Raw genomic sequence first — 19,574 nt, 5'->3', positions numbered from 1 at the left:
ATATACACACCTATGACTTTGCCTCAGTGATTTTTTTTTTCACTAAGGCTGCATTTGTATTCAGTAAAATTCTCCATTTTAAAGGTAGTTTGATATATTTTAGTAATTGTATAAAATCATGTAAACACCACCACAATGAAGATACAGAACATTTATTAGAGTAATATTTTATTTTAAATGGAAAATCAATCACCTGAAGCTTACATGGAAGATCAGGATCATGGAGTGATTAGAATTTATGCATGGTGGAAGCTGGTGGAAAAATTGAGCAAGTGGACATGTTTTGACTTGTAGAAAATGCAGGAGTGAAATATGACATTGTTCTACATGTATTTGAAGGACCATATTTGTGAAAAGGGGTTAAATGATTTCTAATTGTCTTTCAGGAGCACAAGGATCAATATATGAAGATTGCTGACAGAATTTAGCTTAATTATGGGGGAGATGTTTTAGGAATTGATATCTTAAAAAGTAATGAACTCCCTATAGTTGTCAGTATTTAACCAATAGTTAAATGTGTCAGGAATTTTATTGCAAAATTTATTAAATTGGGTGGAGGTTAGAGAGGATAACTTCTAAACTGACTTTTGAGAATTATTTGTTGAATGAATGAATGAGATCACTGTGGGTGAGTTTTAGAAGGTGAAATACAGGAGAAGTGGGATTTAAGTTGAAACATGGAAGCCTAGGGAGTTTCAATTACCTACAAAGAAAGGTAGGTGAAGTAAAATTCAGGGAAAAAAAATATTAGAAAGGCAGAGGTATGCAACAACACATTTCTAATCAGGTTGAATTGATCTAAATAATCACTTGAATTTTATGGATCACAGACCACTGAAATAGGAAGCAAAAGAGTACTCTTTATATTACTTTTCTTATCCTTTATTTCTAAAATGGATTTAGAAGTAAGAGAAGAAAGATTTTTATCTATGTGCACAAAATCCCTGTTCTGTTAAGCAGGACTAATGATCTTAAATTTACAAATAGCATACACTACAAACAAATATATATTTTTCATTTAAAAACAATATAAGGCTTGCTTTTCTTTCAGGCAGAAAATGGGCCTTTTTCCCTCATTGTTCAACTGACAAAGAATTGGCAGATTTTCCTCTATAATTTGCTATTATCCTAAAACTCAAAAGCAAACCCAAATGCCATCACTGGTTATAAGCTGTGATGTGTTTGAAAATGGAAATTTGACCACTTCAAATAGCAAAATCTTCATTTCCATTAGAGTTTTATGAACTGTCTGATTGTAGATCAGGATAAAACGTACACTATTCTGTAGCCTGCTACGATGCACCAGGCAAGATGATGAAAACAAAGACAATTATTTGTACTAGAAATAGCATATTTCATTAAGCATTTCATGCATGAATATAGCCACATTGGTGCACATTGCCTTACAGAGAGCTCTTCTATTTTAGTTCAGAAGATTTGCCTCGAGATGCCTTTCATATATATGTATATAATTTCATATTTAAAATAACATATTTTTAAACCACCAATAGTCAATAAACCAATCAGTCAGTTAATTTGGTGATAATTTCCCTATCAACTCACGAAGGATTACCCATCAAAAAAATCAAAGTTGCCCCTCATTACTTTAGTAAAAGAAAATAAGAATATAGCTTAAATACATTATTTTTATAGAATTAAACAGAGGTAAAAAGAAAAGTTTAGTAGATATTTTAAAATTGAGAAAGATGATAAAATATTTTGTTACAAAAATCTAAATGTGGTTTTGAAAAATAATCAAATTAAGAGCCTTGCTCAAAAAAAAAAAACAATGAAATTGTAAGTACAAATTTATGGATCTGTATATTCACATTAGTAACCAATCTAGATGAATCTAGTTTTTTTCCTTAACTGAGATAAAAATGATGTGAGAGGAAGTCAAAAGATTTAGACTTTTGTTCTTTTTGAGACAAGTGACAAAATATTACTGAGTGGAATAGATTTGTTTGCCCATATTGTTGGCATAAACTCAAAGTGAGTTTACTGAAACATTTCTCCTTTTGTAATTTAGAAATATAGGCTTTAAACATCAAGATCTTTCTTTCTCTAAATTCCAGGTCTTTATATCCATTTGTTTTGGATGTAGGAACAGCTACTTGGTGAGCCTTGTCTGAGAATAGGTTATCTGAATGTTGGTCATCCAGACTTGCTAGTGGTTTATAGTATTATTGTAGGTTAAGAAATCTCTCTATTATTTGTGATGCTCTTTCCTGGGCAGTGGAACTATACCATGCCTATTTGGGGCATATTTGAAGGTTGAATCTACTACTCTTACAGCGACTTATGCACTCATTGTTCCAAATATTGTCATCTTCATTCATTTTTAATCATTCATAAAACAAACATATGTTAAGTATCCACTAAGTTTACAGCATTAACATAAATCCGAAGTATACAAAGATCACTTGAATAGATTTCAGTCCAACTCTCCATATACTCCCATTCCAGCAGGAGAGACAGATTCATAAACAAACAAAAGTATGTTAAATTGATTTGTGGTGATGTAGATGAGGTACTGTGAGAGCCTAAAGAACAAATATTGAAATTCTTTTAGAAAAGTCAGGGAAATATCTAAGGAGAGGTGAGGATTGAGCTGAATTTTGAAAGTTGAGTAGCATTTCTCCAGGCGGTTAAGGTGGAAAAGGATATTCATAGAAAAAATTTCTGTATATATATAAAAGGCAGAAGCTGAGGAAGAGCCTAGCATGGGAGAAGGCCTGCATATGACCAAGTATAGTTGTTACCACATGGTGTGGTGTGCATCGTAGACATTGAAGCTCTAAAAGTAGATAGATATCCTGATACCATTCCATGCAAATGGAAGTGACCCTGGAAGATTTTAAAGAGAAATCCACTATCAGACTTGCACTATACAGAGATCCATTGGCAGCAGTGTTGAGGTATCTAATGGGCAGGTTGTAGAAGCACAGAAACCAGTTAGAAGTCATGAGAGTGCTTTTATTTATAAAATCTATTCCTGGTTGTTTAGTATTGCAGTGATTGTTAATCTAGCCCAATTTACTTTTACACTTCACCACTGTAGATGTGCTGTTAATGATAGTGGTCACTATCCAAATTTTTATGTCATCTTTCCCAGTCTTGCTTTGTATAGCAAAATTAAGTTTGTCAGGTGATTCAAAGACTAAATAGAACTGTGATTTTTTTTTGTCTAAGTTTTTCCCCAGCAAATTTCTTTTGTTATTTATGGAATTATACTATGCAAATGTGTATATACTAATATGCTTTTTAAAATAACCACATATCCATGCATCCATATGTAATTTAATAAATAAAGTTTACCAATGCTTTTAAAGCTATGTGTGTGTCCTCCCCATCGTATTCTCCCCCTACTTCATTTTGTACACCTCTTCCTTTGAAGCTCGATAAGAGCTTTGAAGTCATAATTTCTTTGTTTAAGCTCTTCCCCAACTCCTGTGCCAACCTAAGACAGGATTAAGATTTACAGAGTCTATTCTGTGTCTGATTGACACACATGAGAATATTCCCCAGTTGGTATTATAGCACAGAGTTGGTGAGGTGAAAGCACATTTTATGTTAGCACAGACTCAAAAATACTTGGAGCACTGGAATGCACATATGTTATCTTTGAACTGATGCCAAATCATAAAAGAATGTAAAGAAATATGAAAACTACTATATAGAATGGGATATTGTCAATAAGTTCATACATCTTTTGGTGTCAGTCTTATATTTTCCTTGAAACAATTTAGACTACTTACTATTCAAGATTCTGAATATACTTTTCTAGGTCAATAATAACTATCTTATAGGTCTTCTTTGAGTTGGACAGTTTACATATAATAGTTCCTATAAAGTCCTTTAAATAGTGCCCAACATAGAAGTACTCCACAAATATTAGCTCACTGTGTTGTTTTTGCTGTTATTTTTATTATTATTGCTAGCTGTAGTCCTCCAGTGATATCCTATTATTCTACTGAAAGAAATACATTTGTGTTATGTCTTGTACAATTTAGGAAAATCTTGCTACATTACTGCTAAAACACTTCCTTCAGTATTAGGATATTTTGATATAGGTGAGGATTTGGTGACCCTGGAAAAAATTTTTGTGCAAACTTTCCATTTCTGTCATTGTTACTATCCAATTTTAGAGTTTACTTCTAATATTTAAAGCATTAAAGTAGCAGTAACAGACATCACTGTTACTCCTCAATATTTCTTTCCTTCCTGTACCTGCTGAGCCATCCAGGTTAAGTTAGGGCCACATGACAGATTCTGGTCAATGAAATCTGTCAGTTCTGACTGGAGAGAATGAAAAGCACCTGAGTAATTCTCAAGTCTATTCCTTCAGTAGTTATGGTGGAAATTGTTGAGAGGGCGAGGCAGCAAGATAGAAATACCTTGGGTTTTGTGTTGACACACAGAGGACAGCTGCCCAGGAGGATGACCTAACAGACAGTGCACTTTGCTTGAACTAGAAATAAATTATAGGTGTTAAATCACTGAGATCTTGAGGTTGTTTGTTACCTAGCCAATCTTGACTAATACAAAATACTACTTTATTTTTCACGCACAACTAATGCTGGCATTCTTGTCTCAAAGAAAAAGAGCACATTACTCATTTTAATAGACTGTCACTGCTCTTATATTAAAAGGATGGAAGTTGGGAGATATTTATTGTTGTTGGAGTTCGCTTGTATTCAGTATTCTAATCGTTGTTTGTAGATTTTTAACTACATATAATAATTTCATCATAGCTTTGCCAATTTAACACATAATACTGTTCTTCACATAATAATTTATTGCAGGGATTAATGTTGGCTACAACTATACCTAAACAAACAAATGGCATATTTAGATGATGATGATTTTGCTATTACTTATAAAAATGGGACCACAAACTCAACAAGGTTAGTTTGTGGAGGGCAAATTGCTATGGTAAATTCTTTATACAATAGTGAAAAGCATAATAAATGCTGACTAAACAGAGTTTATGTCAGGCAGCTTAGACTAAGTTATGTTGTAGTAACAAACAAACCACCTTAAAATAACTGACTTAAAACTTTCCTAGTCATTGTATTATGTATCTGCTCTGGATTGGCTATGGCATTGCTTTGAGTCATCTTCATTCCCAGATATGGGTTGAAGGAGCAGCTATTATTGATATGTTGCAGGTCTTGTGGCAGGAGGAAATAAGAGTATTAGATTCACATGATTACTTGTCTTAAAACTGTGACACTTGTCATAGCCCACAGAACCAACCAAATTATATGGCTAATGCTGATTGATTTTAATGTGACAGGGGCAGATAATTCTCCCACAAAAAGGGGCAACAAGCATATTCAAGAAATACAATTGAGGGCCTCCCTGGTGGTGCAAGGGGTTAAGATACAAGCTATGAGGCTGTCTGCAGCCACTGCAGCATGAGTTCGATCCCCAGCCAGGGAACTACCCATGTGGAACAGCAGACCTCTCCTGACTCTGCTGCTGCTTCCCTCAGCAGCGTATTTCCGTCAATCTGCCTATTCTACTCCCCACTCTGCCTCTGGTGAATCCTCTCACCCCTCACACATCTGGCCTGTACCCCAGATCTTTTATGCATAAATAAATAAATCTTTTAAAAAAGAAAGAAATATAATTGAGCCCAAGGTTAAGCATGCATTTGTGAGACTTGGGGTAGGATCAGAAAGGTAAGCCTTTGGCATTTCCAAGAGCACATGGTCAGTGTCGGCAATACTTAAAGCAAATTGCATAGTTGAAAAGCAACGATGAATATAATCAAGGAGTCTGAGAACATAATCTCTATCCCACTATGAAATCAGAAAAAAAAGTTTAGAAAAGTTGAACTGAATAAAAAGGTATTAGATAAATATTTACACAATTAAGACCAGAAAATCTGAGATAGATTTCCAACTTAAACTTGGAACTTAAAAAAACATTTTATAAATTTTGTCTTATATAAAATTTCAAAGATATTCACAAATAGAATAACAATGAACTCATATAATGATCATTCATATTCAGTAGTTTTCAGCATGGCCAATTTCATTTCATTGCTCTCATTCACAAATCTTGGACAGATTACTTTGGATCAGTTACTAGACAACATTGTCAATAGACTGGGATAGATTGTATTTTCAAAAAAAGTCACAATATTATGTTCTGTTTAACAAGTTGGTGGAAAGGATGTGGTAGAAATAACTTCTGATCTAGGTCATGGAACAGATATATCTTCTCTTAAATCCTTGAGAGCTCTGAGCAGGCTCTATCTTCCATGAAGTCACCAAAATTAGTGATGTAAACCTTTAATGCAGTTAAATTTCTTTGGAAAAATGTTGTTTCAAATCCTTTGCCCATTTTGTAATCAAATTACCTGATTTTTGCTATTGAGTGGTTCCTAATATATTTTGAGTATTAATCTATATCAATTACATAGTTTGCAAATATTATGCCAGAAATATATTATTACATTCTGTAGATTGCCTTTTCATTTATGGATTGTTTCTTATACTGTGCAGAAAGATTTTGGCTTGATGTAGTCCCACAGGTTGATTTTGTTTGGTGTCATATAAAAATAAAAATAATTGTCAAGATCAGTGTCAAGGAGCTTTTACATTTTTCTTTTTCATGAAATAGACATGACCTCATGTCTTATTTGCTTAATCCATTTCAAGTCTTTTATTTTTTTTTTCCTGTGATATGAGATAAGGGTCCAATTTCATTCCTTTGCATGTGAATGTCCAATTTTGCCACTGTCATTTTTTGAAGAGACTGTCTTTATCAAATTGAGCATTTTTGGTCCATTCTCAGATATTATTTGGCCACATGCATGGATTTACTTCTGGGTTCCATTGTTCAGTGTGTTTTTTATGCCAGCAATATACTGTTTTGATTTCTGTTGCTTTGTAATAAAGTTTCAAATCAGGAAGTGTGATTATTCCAGTTTTGTTTATTCTCAAGATTATGTATATGATACCATATAAATGATTATATTAAATATCCTATATGAATTGGATAGCAGGGGTCTTCAGTGCTATTTATATGGCAGAATCACCTGGAAGCTCTTAAAAATTGCTGTTGTCTAGATTCCACCACAGATCACAGAAACATAAAATTTCTGTAAAATATACTATTAGAATTTTGTAAAGTATTGCAAATACCTTACAAATCTATAGGTGTCTTAGGGTGGTATGGAAAATTTAACAATATTAACTATTCTGACCCATGAACATTGAATATGTTTTCACTTATTTGTGTGTTTTCTAGTTTCCCTCATCAGTGTCATTAGTTTTCATGAATAGATCTTTCATCTCCTTGGTTAACTTTATTCCTAAGTATTGTATTTTTTTCTGATGCTAATCTAAATACTGTCTTTTCTTTACAGTTTTTTTCCAGATTACTCATTGTTAGTGTACAGACAATATTGCTCTGTAGTTTTCTCATAGTGTCTTTATCTGACATTGGTGTCAGGGTAATAATAGCTTTATAAAAATGGGTTTGGAGTGTTCCCTCCTTTTGAACTTGTTTAAAGAGTTTGAGAGAATTGCCATTATTTCTTTTTTCTTTTTTCTTTTTTTTTTTAAATTAATTTCTGTTTTTGGTTTTTGTTTTTTAAGATTTATTTTTTTATTTATTTATGCAAGCTCTGGTTACAATCAGAAGCGGGAGGGTGAGAGAATTCACCAGAGCCAGAGCGGGGAGCAGAGCAGGCAGAAGGACCGAAGTACACTGCTGAGGGGAGCAGCGGGCAACAGGAGAGTTCTGCGCTCCATGTGGGACCCTCCTCCGGTGGCCGGGGAGCAGCTGGGGATCAAACCGGTCATGCGGAGGCTTTGGATAGCTTCGCAACCCAGCGCTCAACCGCTGCGCCACCGGGGAGGCCCAGTTGCCATTATTTCTTTAAATGTTTGGCAGAATAACCCATGAAGCCATTTGATTCTGGATTTTTTGTTTTTGTTGTTGGCAGATTTATGATTAAATGTCCTTTTTTAATTCAAGATTATCTATTTCTTCATGATACAGACTTGGTAGGTTCTATGTTTCTAGTATTTTATCCATTTGTTTTTACATTGTACAATTTGTTGGTGTACACTTGTTTGTAGCAGTTTTTCATGATCCCTTGTATTTCATTGTATTAGTTGCATTATCTCCTCTTTCATCTCTAATTTTATTTGAGTCTTCATTTTTCTTGGTAAATCTTATCAATCTTGGCAAAGGCCTATCAATTTTGTTTATCTTAAAAAAAACTTTTAGTTTCATTGATCTTTTCTATTATTTCTCTTTTCTCTATTTCATTTATTTTTTCTCTGATCTTTAATCTTTGTTGTCTTCTTCTTTCTGCTAACTTTTAGACCAAGTTTGTTCTCCTTCTAGCTGCTTGAGGCATAAAGATTGGCCTTAAAAACACACATACACACATGCATAGACATATATGTGTCTCCGTGTGTGTATATATGTATGATATATGCTTTTATACTGTAAACTTTAATTTTTAGAACTGTTTTTGTTGCTTCCCATAAATTGATATGCTGTATTTCAATTTTCATTTGTTTCAAAGTACTTTCTGATTTCCCCCTTGAATTCTTTTCACCATTTGGTTGTTCAGGAATGTGTTCATTCCACATTTTTATATTTTCCAGTTTTGCTCCTGTTACTGATTTCTATTTTCAGTCCATTGTGGGATAAAGACATTCTTGGTGTGATTTCAATCTTTTAAAATTTGGTAGCCCTTGTTTTGTGACAGAATATATATCTATCTTGGAAAATATCCCTATGCTTTCATCTTGAAAAAAATGTAGAATCTGATGGTGCTGGCCAGAATATTGTATATATGCCTGTTTAGTCCATTTGATCTAATAGATTCATCAAGCCCAACATTTCCTTATCGATTTCCTTTCTGGATCATCTTTCAATTTTTGAAATTTGATATTGAAATCCTCTGTTGCTATTGTACCTATTACTTTTTTCAGATAGGTTTCTTCAGATATTTGCTTAACATAAGTAGGTATTCTGATAGTGAGTGCACATATATTTTCAATTATCATGTGCTTATGATGAATTGGTCTATTTCAATTATCATGGTTTATGATGAATTATCTTTGTCTATTGTTATATTTTTTGACTTGAAGTCTTTTTGTCTAATACGATTATACCTGCCCAGCTCTTTATACACTTTCATTTATAAGGAATATTTTTTTCCATTTCTTTGCTTTGAACTTGTGTGTTCTCAAGTTCATTTGTTATTGTGTGTATATATATATATATATATATATATATATACATATACACTCACACATACACACCCCCACACACACACCCCCCCCCACACACACACAGAGAATGAGAGAGAAAGAGAACTGGGGTGTATTCCAGAGGTGCAGGTGGTGAGAGGAATCACCAGAGACAGAGTGGGGAGCAGAACAGGCAGATTTACTGAAATACACTGCAAAGGGGAGCAGCAGGCAAGACAGGAGAGGTCTGTTCAACAATATGTGGGTTAATTTCTGGCCTGGCATTGAACTCAGGCCTCAGTGGTGATGTGCTGAAATAACCCCTTGGCCACTAGGGAGGCCCAAACCTGAATATATTTTTATATTCATTACAACATTCTCTGCTTTTGTTTGGAATATGTAATCCATTTATATTAACTTGTTAAATATTTTCTATTTTGTTGTTCCATATTTTCTTCCCTTGCTGTCTTCCTTTGTGAATTGATGATTTTCCAGAATGGTATAATTTTTTTTTAAGATTTATTTATTTATTTATACAAGCACTGGGTACAATCAGAAGCACGGGAGGGTGAGAGAATTCACCAGAGCCAGAGCGGGGAGCAGAGCAGGCAGAAGTACCGAAGTACACTGCTGAGGGGAGCAGCAGGTGGCAGGAGAAATCTGCGCGCCATGTGGGACCCTCCTCCGGGGGCCAGGGAGCAGCCGGGGATCGAACCGGCCCTGCAGAGGCTGCGGGCAGCTTCGCAACCCAGCGCTCAACCGCTGCGCCACCGGGGAGGCCCCAGAATGGTATAATTTGATTTCCTTCTCTTTATCTTGTGTGTATTTACTATATAGGTTTTTGTTTTAGGAATACCATGAGGGAAATTTGCAACAGCTCATAAATATATCTATTTTAAGCAGATAACACCTTACCTTCACTCTCATAGAAAAACTCTACCCTCTTACTCTACCAACGCTCACATTTAAAGTTTTTGATGCTCAATTTATATATATTTTTATAGTGAGTATTCCTTAACAAATTATTGTAGCTACAGTCATTTTTAATATTTCATCATTTAACCTTTTACTGGAGGAAAGTGGTTAAGACACCCTAATATTGCACTATTCCAGTATGATAAATCTAACCATATACTTACCTTTACCAGTGTCTTATATAACTTCATATATTTTTATAATCTATTTTAATAACTTTTCATTTCAGCTTTAAAAACCTTCAGCATTTCATATAAGGCAAGTCTATTAGTGATAAACTCCCTCTAGATTTGTTAGTTTAGGAATGTCATTAGCTTGCTTTCACTCTGAAATCTTTGCTGAGCAAAATATTCTGTTTGGAATTTTTTGTTCTTTCAACACTTTAAATATATCACCCTACTTTGTCTTGTCTGTGCATTTTCTGCTGATAAATTCCTTGATAGCCTTATAAGGGTTAAGTTTATGACAAATGATTTTCTTACTCCTTTTAACATTTTCTTTTTCTTTTTTCTTTTAGTTTTACCATAACACAGAGAAGTTTATGTTGGATTGAAGATTTTTGTGACTGATTAGCTTCATGAAATTAGATATCCAAATCATTCCTTATCTTTGGGAATTTCTCAGTCATTATTTCTCTTTTTGTTTTTTTTAAAGATTTATTTATTTATTTTTATTTATACAATAGCTGGGGTACAGGCCAGAGGTGCTGGAGGGTGAGAGAATTCACCAGAGACAGAGCAGGGAAAAGAACAGGCAGACAGACCAAAAGCGCTGCTGACAGGAGCAGTAGGCGTGACAGGAGAGGTCTGCCGTGCAATGTGGGTAGCTCCCTGGCTGACTGGGAATCAAACTCACGCTGCAGAAGCTGTGGACAGCTTCACAGCACTGCACTGAATTGCCTGCACCACCGGGGAGGCCCTTTTGTTTGTTTTTTATTTATTTGTTTTTGAGCTAATATTGCTTTATACCACTGTATATGATTCAAAGGAATAGGTTCACACCTCTTCAGATGTGCATCACTGCATCATTTACCCCACAGCCATTATTTAAAAAGCTTTCCACTATTTCTTCTTCTCATCTCCTACTGGGATACCAGTGATGCATATATGTTTTCTCTCTTTTTTTTTTATTTTATAGAGGCATGTTTATTTATTTATTTGCTTGTTTGTTTGTTTTGTTTATACATGCACTGGGTACAGTCAGAAGCGCGGGAGGGTGAGAGAATTCACCGGAGCCAGAGCGGGGAGCAGAGCAGGCAGAAGGACCGAAGTACACTGCTGAGGGGAGCAGCGGGCGGCAGGAGAGGTCTATGCGCCATGTGGGACCCTCCTCCGGTGGCCGGGGAGCAGCCAGGGATCGAACCGGCACTGCAGAGGCTGCGGGCAGCTTCGCAACCCAGCGCTCAATCGCTGCGCCACAGGGGAGGCCCCATATATGTTTTCTCTTAATGGTATGCCACAAGTCCTACAGACTTTATTTGTTCCTTTTCATTCTTTTTAAAATTTTTTTCTCCTCTGACTGATCAGTGTTTGAGTTAACTGATTCTTCTGCTTTGTCAAATCTGATGTTGCACCTTTCTGTTGATTTGTTCAGCTCACTCGCTGTAGTCTTTAGCTCCAGAAATACTGTTTGAGTCTCTTTTATTTAGTGCCTTTTATTTATTTGTTAATTTTTTATTGAGCTAATATTTGTTTCAAACAGTATTTGTAATTTAGTAGTATAGGTTCACACCTCTTCAGATATCTGCTACCACACCACACTTACCACTGAGGCACCCATAGTCCTCTACCATCATCACTGGGCCCCCTCTCCACTTTGCTCTTCACCTTACCCCTCTTCCTCTGGTAATCTCAATTTCACAGTAAGATTTCTAGTGTATATTTTGTTTTTGTTTTGTCTGATCATTTGTTTTGTTTCTCTATATTCCATATAAGAATGAAACCATCTAGTAATTGTTTTTCTCCTTTGGCTTGCTTCATTTAGCATAACCAATCACCTTCAGTTCTATCCATGTTGTGGCAAATGGCAAAAGTTCATCTTTTTTTATAGTTGAGTGCTATTTCATTGCATGTATGTGAGAGTGTGTGTGTGTGTGTGTTGACAAATTACATAAACTATACTTCTGAAATATATTCCAAATCCATCCAGTGTTTTTCATTTCTTGTACCTCTAATACCTCTTTCCTGCTTTAAGCCACCATCTTCTGTTACCTTGAATACTATAATAATCAACTAAAGTGTCACCTGTTTACACAGTGATTCTTCAATTCTCCTTACTAAAGTCTGAGAGAGTTTTTAAAACCCTACACTATACACATATTTCCAGGCGTAAGAACTTTCAGGAGCTTCTAATGGAACTAAACTTATTTTTGTCTTTTGACCTTTTTACTCTTTCTTTTACTTGAAATGTTCTTCCCATAGATTTTATCTGGGCTAGCTCCTTTGTGTCATTCAGATCTTCATATAAATATCACATCCTCAGAGAGATATTAAATCCTCAGACTAAATTTGCATTTGCTATCACATTGCACTCATAATTTTCTGCCAAATACTTATAACTACCTGAGAATCTTCCTGTTTATTTACTTGTTGGTTTTCTTCCACTTGTTATATACACTCCATGTTAGCTATATCATGCTCTACTTCTCTTCCCCTATGTCTGAGAATGCATATCTATTGTTATCACATAGTATGGACTCAATATGTATTTGAAAATTAATCTAGACTTAAAAGCAGCAATGTATAAAAATTAAAAAAATATATAAAATAATTTAGGAAGAAATATAGCCTATCTGTGTTAACTACCATCTGGGAACCACATTCAAAATCTAAAAACTAAAAATAAAGAATGGAAAGCAGTCACTAAGTTCTGTTTACTTAAGTCACTGTGAAGTGATAAGAAACTAGGGGGATAAAAGCATCACGAGAAGGAGCCCATCAACAAGAAAACTGCCAGAGAAAAGTCAGTGTGGTTTAAAGTTCTCAACTAACATAGACATTTACCAAATATCTGACCCTGTGTGTGAAGGACATAGACAACTAGCCACACCTGTAAGTCACAAGTAGCACTGAATAGAAATACAAGAAATTAACCACTGTCACTGAAGACAAGTTCATTCACAGTAATCCTGTTGTTCTGCAGTAACAATGGAAAGTGACAGTGTGACATCATAAGAAGCACACCTAGGAGGAGAAAGCTCACATCGTACAAAAATAGTGATGTAAAATAATAAAAAGTTCACTGTGATAATCTCAAGAAGAAATCAAACCAAGTGGAATGCATTTAAATAGAAAACAAATCACAACAGTAGAAAATAATCACCATTATTTGTATGTGGGATGATTAGATTATACGTTTTGGTTGGTGACTTTATGGACCAAATTCTCTTCACCCAAATGGGGGTAACAGACAATTAAATAAATATTTTCAGGAGTGTATAAAGAAAGCAGAGAAGCAAAACCATCTCACCAGTTAATGTGGCCAACTGGTTTCATTGAAATTCCTGAAATTTACTGTTCATCCATACAAATACTCAGATAAGTATTTCAGAGTTGCTTAAGAACTCTGTTTTGTTTATGTATTCTATTTTTTTAAAGCTATTGTAGTATACATTAAATAATTAGGGTCTATCTTTAAGTAATATGTACTCTATTCCTCTCACAATGATCTGTTGAGGTTGTCATGATTAAGCCTTGCTACCATTCCTTAGCAAAGTGATCCACTCTTGAGACAAAAATTTCAATAGATAGGGTCAGGAAAACAAAAAATCAAAATTCTTTAATAATCTTCAAATACAAGATTAAGGTTTAAACCTTTAATATGAATAAACAGTGTAGTCCTCATAGCAATTAGCTGGTTCTTGATTGCCAAGGCCTCATTAACATGGTACAGCATGAAATGGACAGAGGGGCATATGCATGTAGGGAACTGAGTTCAGAGAATCTGAAGAGAGGAAAGGATTATACTTAATAATGGATATATTTTTGAACTCCTAAGGAATGTTTTGTTGCCTTGTGACTGCAGAGCACTGTGGGATTTTACTGTGCTATGTTTCCCTAGGGTCTTATCATTAGATAGTTACCTAATTAGCACACAGCCCATTTTTTCCTATGTTCTATTTGCACTGCAGATGCTTTCATTTCATACATCATTCACAACCTGCTGCAATTACAAAGTGGTAAATGACCTTATGTGATAATTACACTAATAGATCTGTATTGTTTCATTTGGAGAAGAGTGATTGGAGAAATGAGGTGTCTGACATGTAAAAAGAGTGGTTGCAATTATGCTCTTTCTTTAAATCTGAAACACAATACAAACAAAAAGAAAACTTGGTCATAAAAGTTGCATCATTTACCCAATCTGATAATGGTTAGGTAGGGATTTCTCTTTAGAATGAACATAAACTTCCTGCTAAAATCTCAGTGTTGTGCTTTTTCTTCGATTAACAGTATTTGGATTTATCAATTAAAACTGACATTTTAATAAATCAATAATATCCTACATTGTTAAAATCAGGAAAAGAGAGGATGATTACTTTCCTCTAAAACAGCTCAAAAACCAGTCTTGTGGTGATAGTTGTAAAAATCCATGAATAAGCTATCATTCTAATCTTTAAACCAGTAGCATTTTCAAAGGAAATATATAAGCATAAATAGGAATGCCAATACAGTAGAAAAAGGGGGGAAAAACATGTTCCATACTGGTTTCTCCCCCAACTCCCTTCCTCCCAAACAATGAGGCATCTTAGGACGTTGTATTGTGATGATTTCTAGAAAGGATTTGTATCATATGAACACATCAATAAGATAATATAAATTTTTATAGCAGAGTGTGTGTGTATCTATATATGTGTGTGTATATATATATAATTCATTTGTTAATTTGACTTCATCTCATTGTTCATATTATTCACAGAATAATCTCTACCCATCACTCTATCTGATGCTGATATAGTGAAAAGACTTTGAGGATTACTCTATAAAAATTAAGTTTTGTCAATTCAGCATAGAACTATTTACTACATAAGACTAATCTTCAGAAAATATGAATTGCCTTTGCTGATGAAATCCACAAAATATTGGTGAACTGTTAATTTTACTTTGTACTGAATAGAAGCTTAAAGCTCAGTAAAGTGCCATAGCTTTTGGTCTGCAACTTATAATGGTCAACAGGTTAAAACAGTAATTCAAATAATGAATATGATAAGAGTGAAGAAAACACTAGCTTATTGTTAGCAATGCTGTGTTTTAGTCTTTGTATATTATAGCTTTGTAACGTTTGAAATAATTTGATAAAAAATCAAGGAAAAGGGCTTATAGTTGTATTGGCAATGTTATTCCCCCTAATTTTCTGATATGTCTATGATTTGCTCATTAGGAATGCTATGTTATTGGCTTATACCTCAATGCGGAGGTTACGTGTCCAACAGAGGCAAAAATATTGGGGTGGGTCTCAGTCTGCTGATAATATTGGGGTGGGACCACTCTGTGGTTCTTATTATGATTGCCAGGTCTTTCAACAAAGGACATTAGGAAACTTTAAAATTATTGAGGTTTCTTATGAAACTTGTAGATAACACAACAAACCTGACTGCCTGGCGCAGTTACAGGTGGAGAGAGGAAGTCCTGAGCAGGCATGCGACCTGGGGTTCTGCTTTTATTGGAATGGAGAGTGAAGGGGTCAAAGGTTTCCTGGGTTCTTCATTAGAGAATATATAATGTAAGAGAGAATTTAAGAGTGGGAAGAAAGAAAGAAAAGAAACCCACACAAATGGGTCCCAAATGATTGTCTTAAATCAACTAGGATCTGTAAAACAAAGAATCCTCTGGAAGAAAGGAAGTCAGCTCTATCTGGTCCTGTGGCTACTCATCAAAGTTTAAGTTAGACATTTGCATTGCAAAAAGAAAAAAACAACTCTCAGGGTTTGTATTGCACAGGGATCATAAGTTTCACAACAGATTATTTTTAGGGTGGTGAATAAAGGAAGGAGATGAAGCATGGTAGGGAGAAGGGCTGGAAGGAAAGAAAGATGTGAGAGAGGGAGGTGGGGAGGGAAAGAAAGAAGAAAGAGAGAAAAGAAATAAAACATAGCCTTTAAAATATGAAAAATGATGTAAAAATATATCAAATTAAATTAAAAAAAAAAATAAGGGGCCTCCCTGTTGGTGCAGGCGGTTGAGCGCCTCACTGTGAAGGTGTCCGCAGCCTCTGCAGTGTGGGCTCCATCCCAGCTGGCTGGCAAAAATCCCACATGGCGAAGCAGACCTCTGCTGTCTCGCCCGCTTCTCCCCTCAGCAGTGTATTTCGTCAGTCTGCCTGTTCTCTTTCCCGCTCTGTCTCTGGTGAATCCTCTCACCCTCCCGTGCATCTGGCCTGTATCCCAGTTCTTATATAAATAAATAAATAAATAAATCTTAAAAAAAATTTAAAAAATTAAAAAAATGTATACGCTATTTGTAAATGCATTCATATTTCAAAATTGTAAAAATATGAAAACATTGACATGTGATTTAGCTAGAAGAGATTAAAAATGCGTTTTCTGGCGTCATATACACTCACACTTGCAAGTTCCATCTCTGGCAATGACTGCCCTGATGGCATTGAACTCTCATTTTTCTGCTTGGACTTACAGTTTCTTTGCCTAAAGATGACTGAGTCCATAGGTATAAGACAGGCAGGACCTATAGTTTCAGATAAATGGTTTCTATATTCATGAAGGGGAAGATTTCCTTACATTTTGGAGCAAAATCTGGAGCTCCTATAGGTGCAACAACAACAAATCTAAGAGCCACCAATCAAATATTTTTTATTAATTAATGACACGTAAATTTTGCTTGTTTTCTTTACTGCCCAGTTTTGCTCCATGCCATTTCTATTATGCTTGTAATAGGACACCATTAAGGTCAGGTTTGTTTTCAGGCTGCCTGGCAATTTTTCACTCCCCCTCACCAGTAGTTCTTCTCTCAGACATTTTCTTCGAGTCTTTCTCACTTAGTCACCCAGTGCTTTGGTGACCCTCACTCCTACAGGGTAGATTTAAACTTTGCTTCTTTTGTAATCGCCAGGCTGTTTTTAGATTCTGTTTTGGTAACATCATGAGAGTCACTCCTTTTTGCCCCCTGAAGTAGTTGTGGTCTGATGGAATCAAATATCACTTTATTTCACTCTCTTCTCATCATTACTGTTGTGATTTCATTTTATTATTATTTTTTTTTAAACCGCACGTTGTTTTCACTGCTCAAAGTTTGGCATTCTGAGTTCTGAATAATATTTCAAACAGGATGAAATGAGGTAGTGGGCCCCACTGTGCCAAAATGAAATGTTTTCCCCTTCTAATCAGTGCAGTTAAATAAGACAGACTTTGTTTAATATCTTATAAAGCATTCCTAAGTACACATTTTACATGTAGCTGAGTAAGTAAACAATTGGAGCACTGTAAGTTGCTTCACAGCATAAAACTGAATAACATACTGAGGCAACTTCAAGGAACACAATTCTCTGTTAGAGAGTGAACACGGTGCTCTTCATTAGAAATGCTTTCTTGATATGTCACATTTGTGGAACAAAGTCTTAATTTAGGCATTTTTATTTGATATTCCCTTTCTTTTGCTTGATATAATTGAGTTAATCAGCTACAATAACTTAATCTTCTATTAGCCTTGTTAATCAACCCTTTTTAAAATCCACCTTAAATTTTTAATGGTGATTTTTTCCCCCCCTGTATGTTAATGGTAGGGTGGGCTAGAGGGAGTGAAGGAAAATGACAAATTGAAGAAAATCTTAATAAAGGCAGTCTTGATAATCAAATTTATTTAGTACCCATGAGCTTATTTCTAGTGCAGGGAAAAGCAGCACAGGAATATGTAGTAATTCATATACTGACTTTAAGGGTCAGACGATTTCCTTCAATATCCTTGTTAATATCTACTACATTTGTGTTCTTGAGCAAGTTATTAAACTTCTCTAAGCCTCATATTTATGATCTCTCAAATGGGATAATAATAATTCCCGCTTCTCAAAATTGAGAACTTTGCAGATTACTTTCTTTTATTTTAGCATTTGCATAAATCTATGAACACTTAATTATTCTTTATCATTGCTGCTGCTCTTATGTAACCTTTAAGTACATATGATCAAAAATTACAAAATTATTACATTAATTTAACCAAATCCAGTTATCAGGCATGCATTTCACTAAAAGGGAAAAGGATTAATTAACAGGAAATACATTGATTTATGTGCTTGTTTCTTTACCTTTATCCTACTACTACTAAATTTTGATGATAAATTTTAAAGAATAAATGATTTAACATACTTTACTAATTGATGAACTTACCAAATGAATGTAATGTAGTATCAAAAAGAACAAATTTTTATAATTGAAAGTTCACAAAATCATTGATTTTGATAAAAGTTTTATCTTCTTTTTTTGAAGCTTATTTCAGTTTGTTCACTTGAAAAATAATCCCTGTTAATTTTTTGTTCTATATGAAATCTCAAGAGTAAAATGGAGTAGCATAGTTTTTCTCTCCTGGGGTGCAAGAGTTTATTCCTTCTGGTACAACAAAATCAACTAACAAAATGGAATTTCTTTGCAAAATATATGAAACAGATGAAATTGCATGGACAGTGGAGCTTCACTTTATTTATTTATTTTTTAAAAAGATTTATTTATTTATACAAGCACTGGGTACAGTCAGAAGCGTGGGAGGGTGAGAGAATTCACCAGAGCCAGAGCAGGGAGCAGAACAGGCAGAAGGACCAAAGCACACTGCTGAGGGAAGCAGCGGGCTTCAGGAGAGGTCTGCGCGCCATGTGGGACCCTCGCAGGGCGATGGCGGATGGAACCGGTGCTGCAGAGGCTGCGGGCAGCTTCGCAACCCAGTGCTCATCCGCTGTGCCACTGGGGAGGCCCTGGAGCTTCACTTTAAATATAGTAACTGAAATATTTTATCATGAAGGAGTAGTTGTTAGATGCTACCTAAAGAATTAGGTATAAGACTAACTATGAGAAGAAGATAACATGATTAACAACAATGGACTTTAAAAATTTGTTTCTGCAGCTTTGGAAAAGTTTGCTCACCAAGTCCAATCATATATATATATATATATATGCTGTTGGACTATATATAGATGCATATATATATATGCTGTTGGACTATATATAGATGCATATATATATGCTGTTGGAATATAAGAGAATGCTGATTTAATTCTAATGATGCAATAACAGGTTCCATAAAATAGGAGGATGGTCATAACTTTATATGACTTAGCATAGTTTTATTTTATTTTTGATGCAGATCAAATCTTTGAATTTAATATTCCATGCTCAGTATCACTAAACCTTTATGTCATCACTAGTTTGAG

The sequence above is a fragment of the Talpa europaea genome (assembly GCF_964194135.1).
Source record: "Talpa europaea genome assembly, chromosome: 1".
NCBI classification, from domain to species: Eukaryota; Metazoa; Chordata; class Mammalia; order Eulipotyphla; family Talpidae; genus Talpa; species Talpa europaea.
This window is presented reverse-complemented; position numbering follows the sequence as displayed.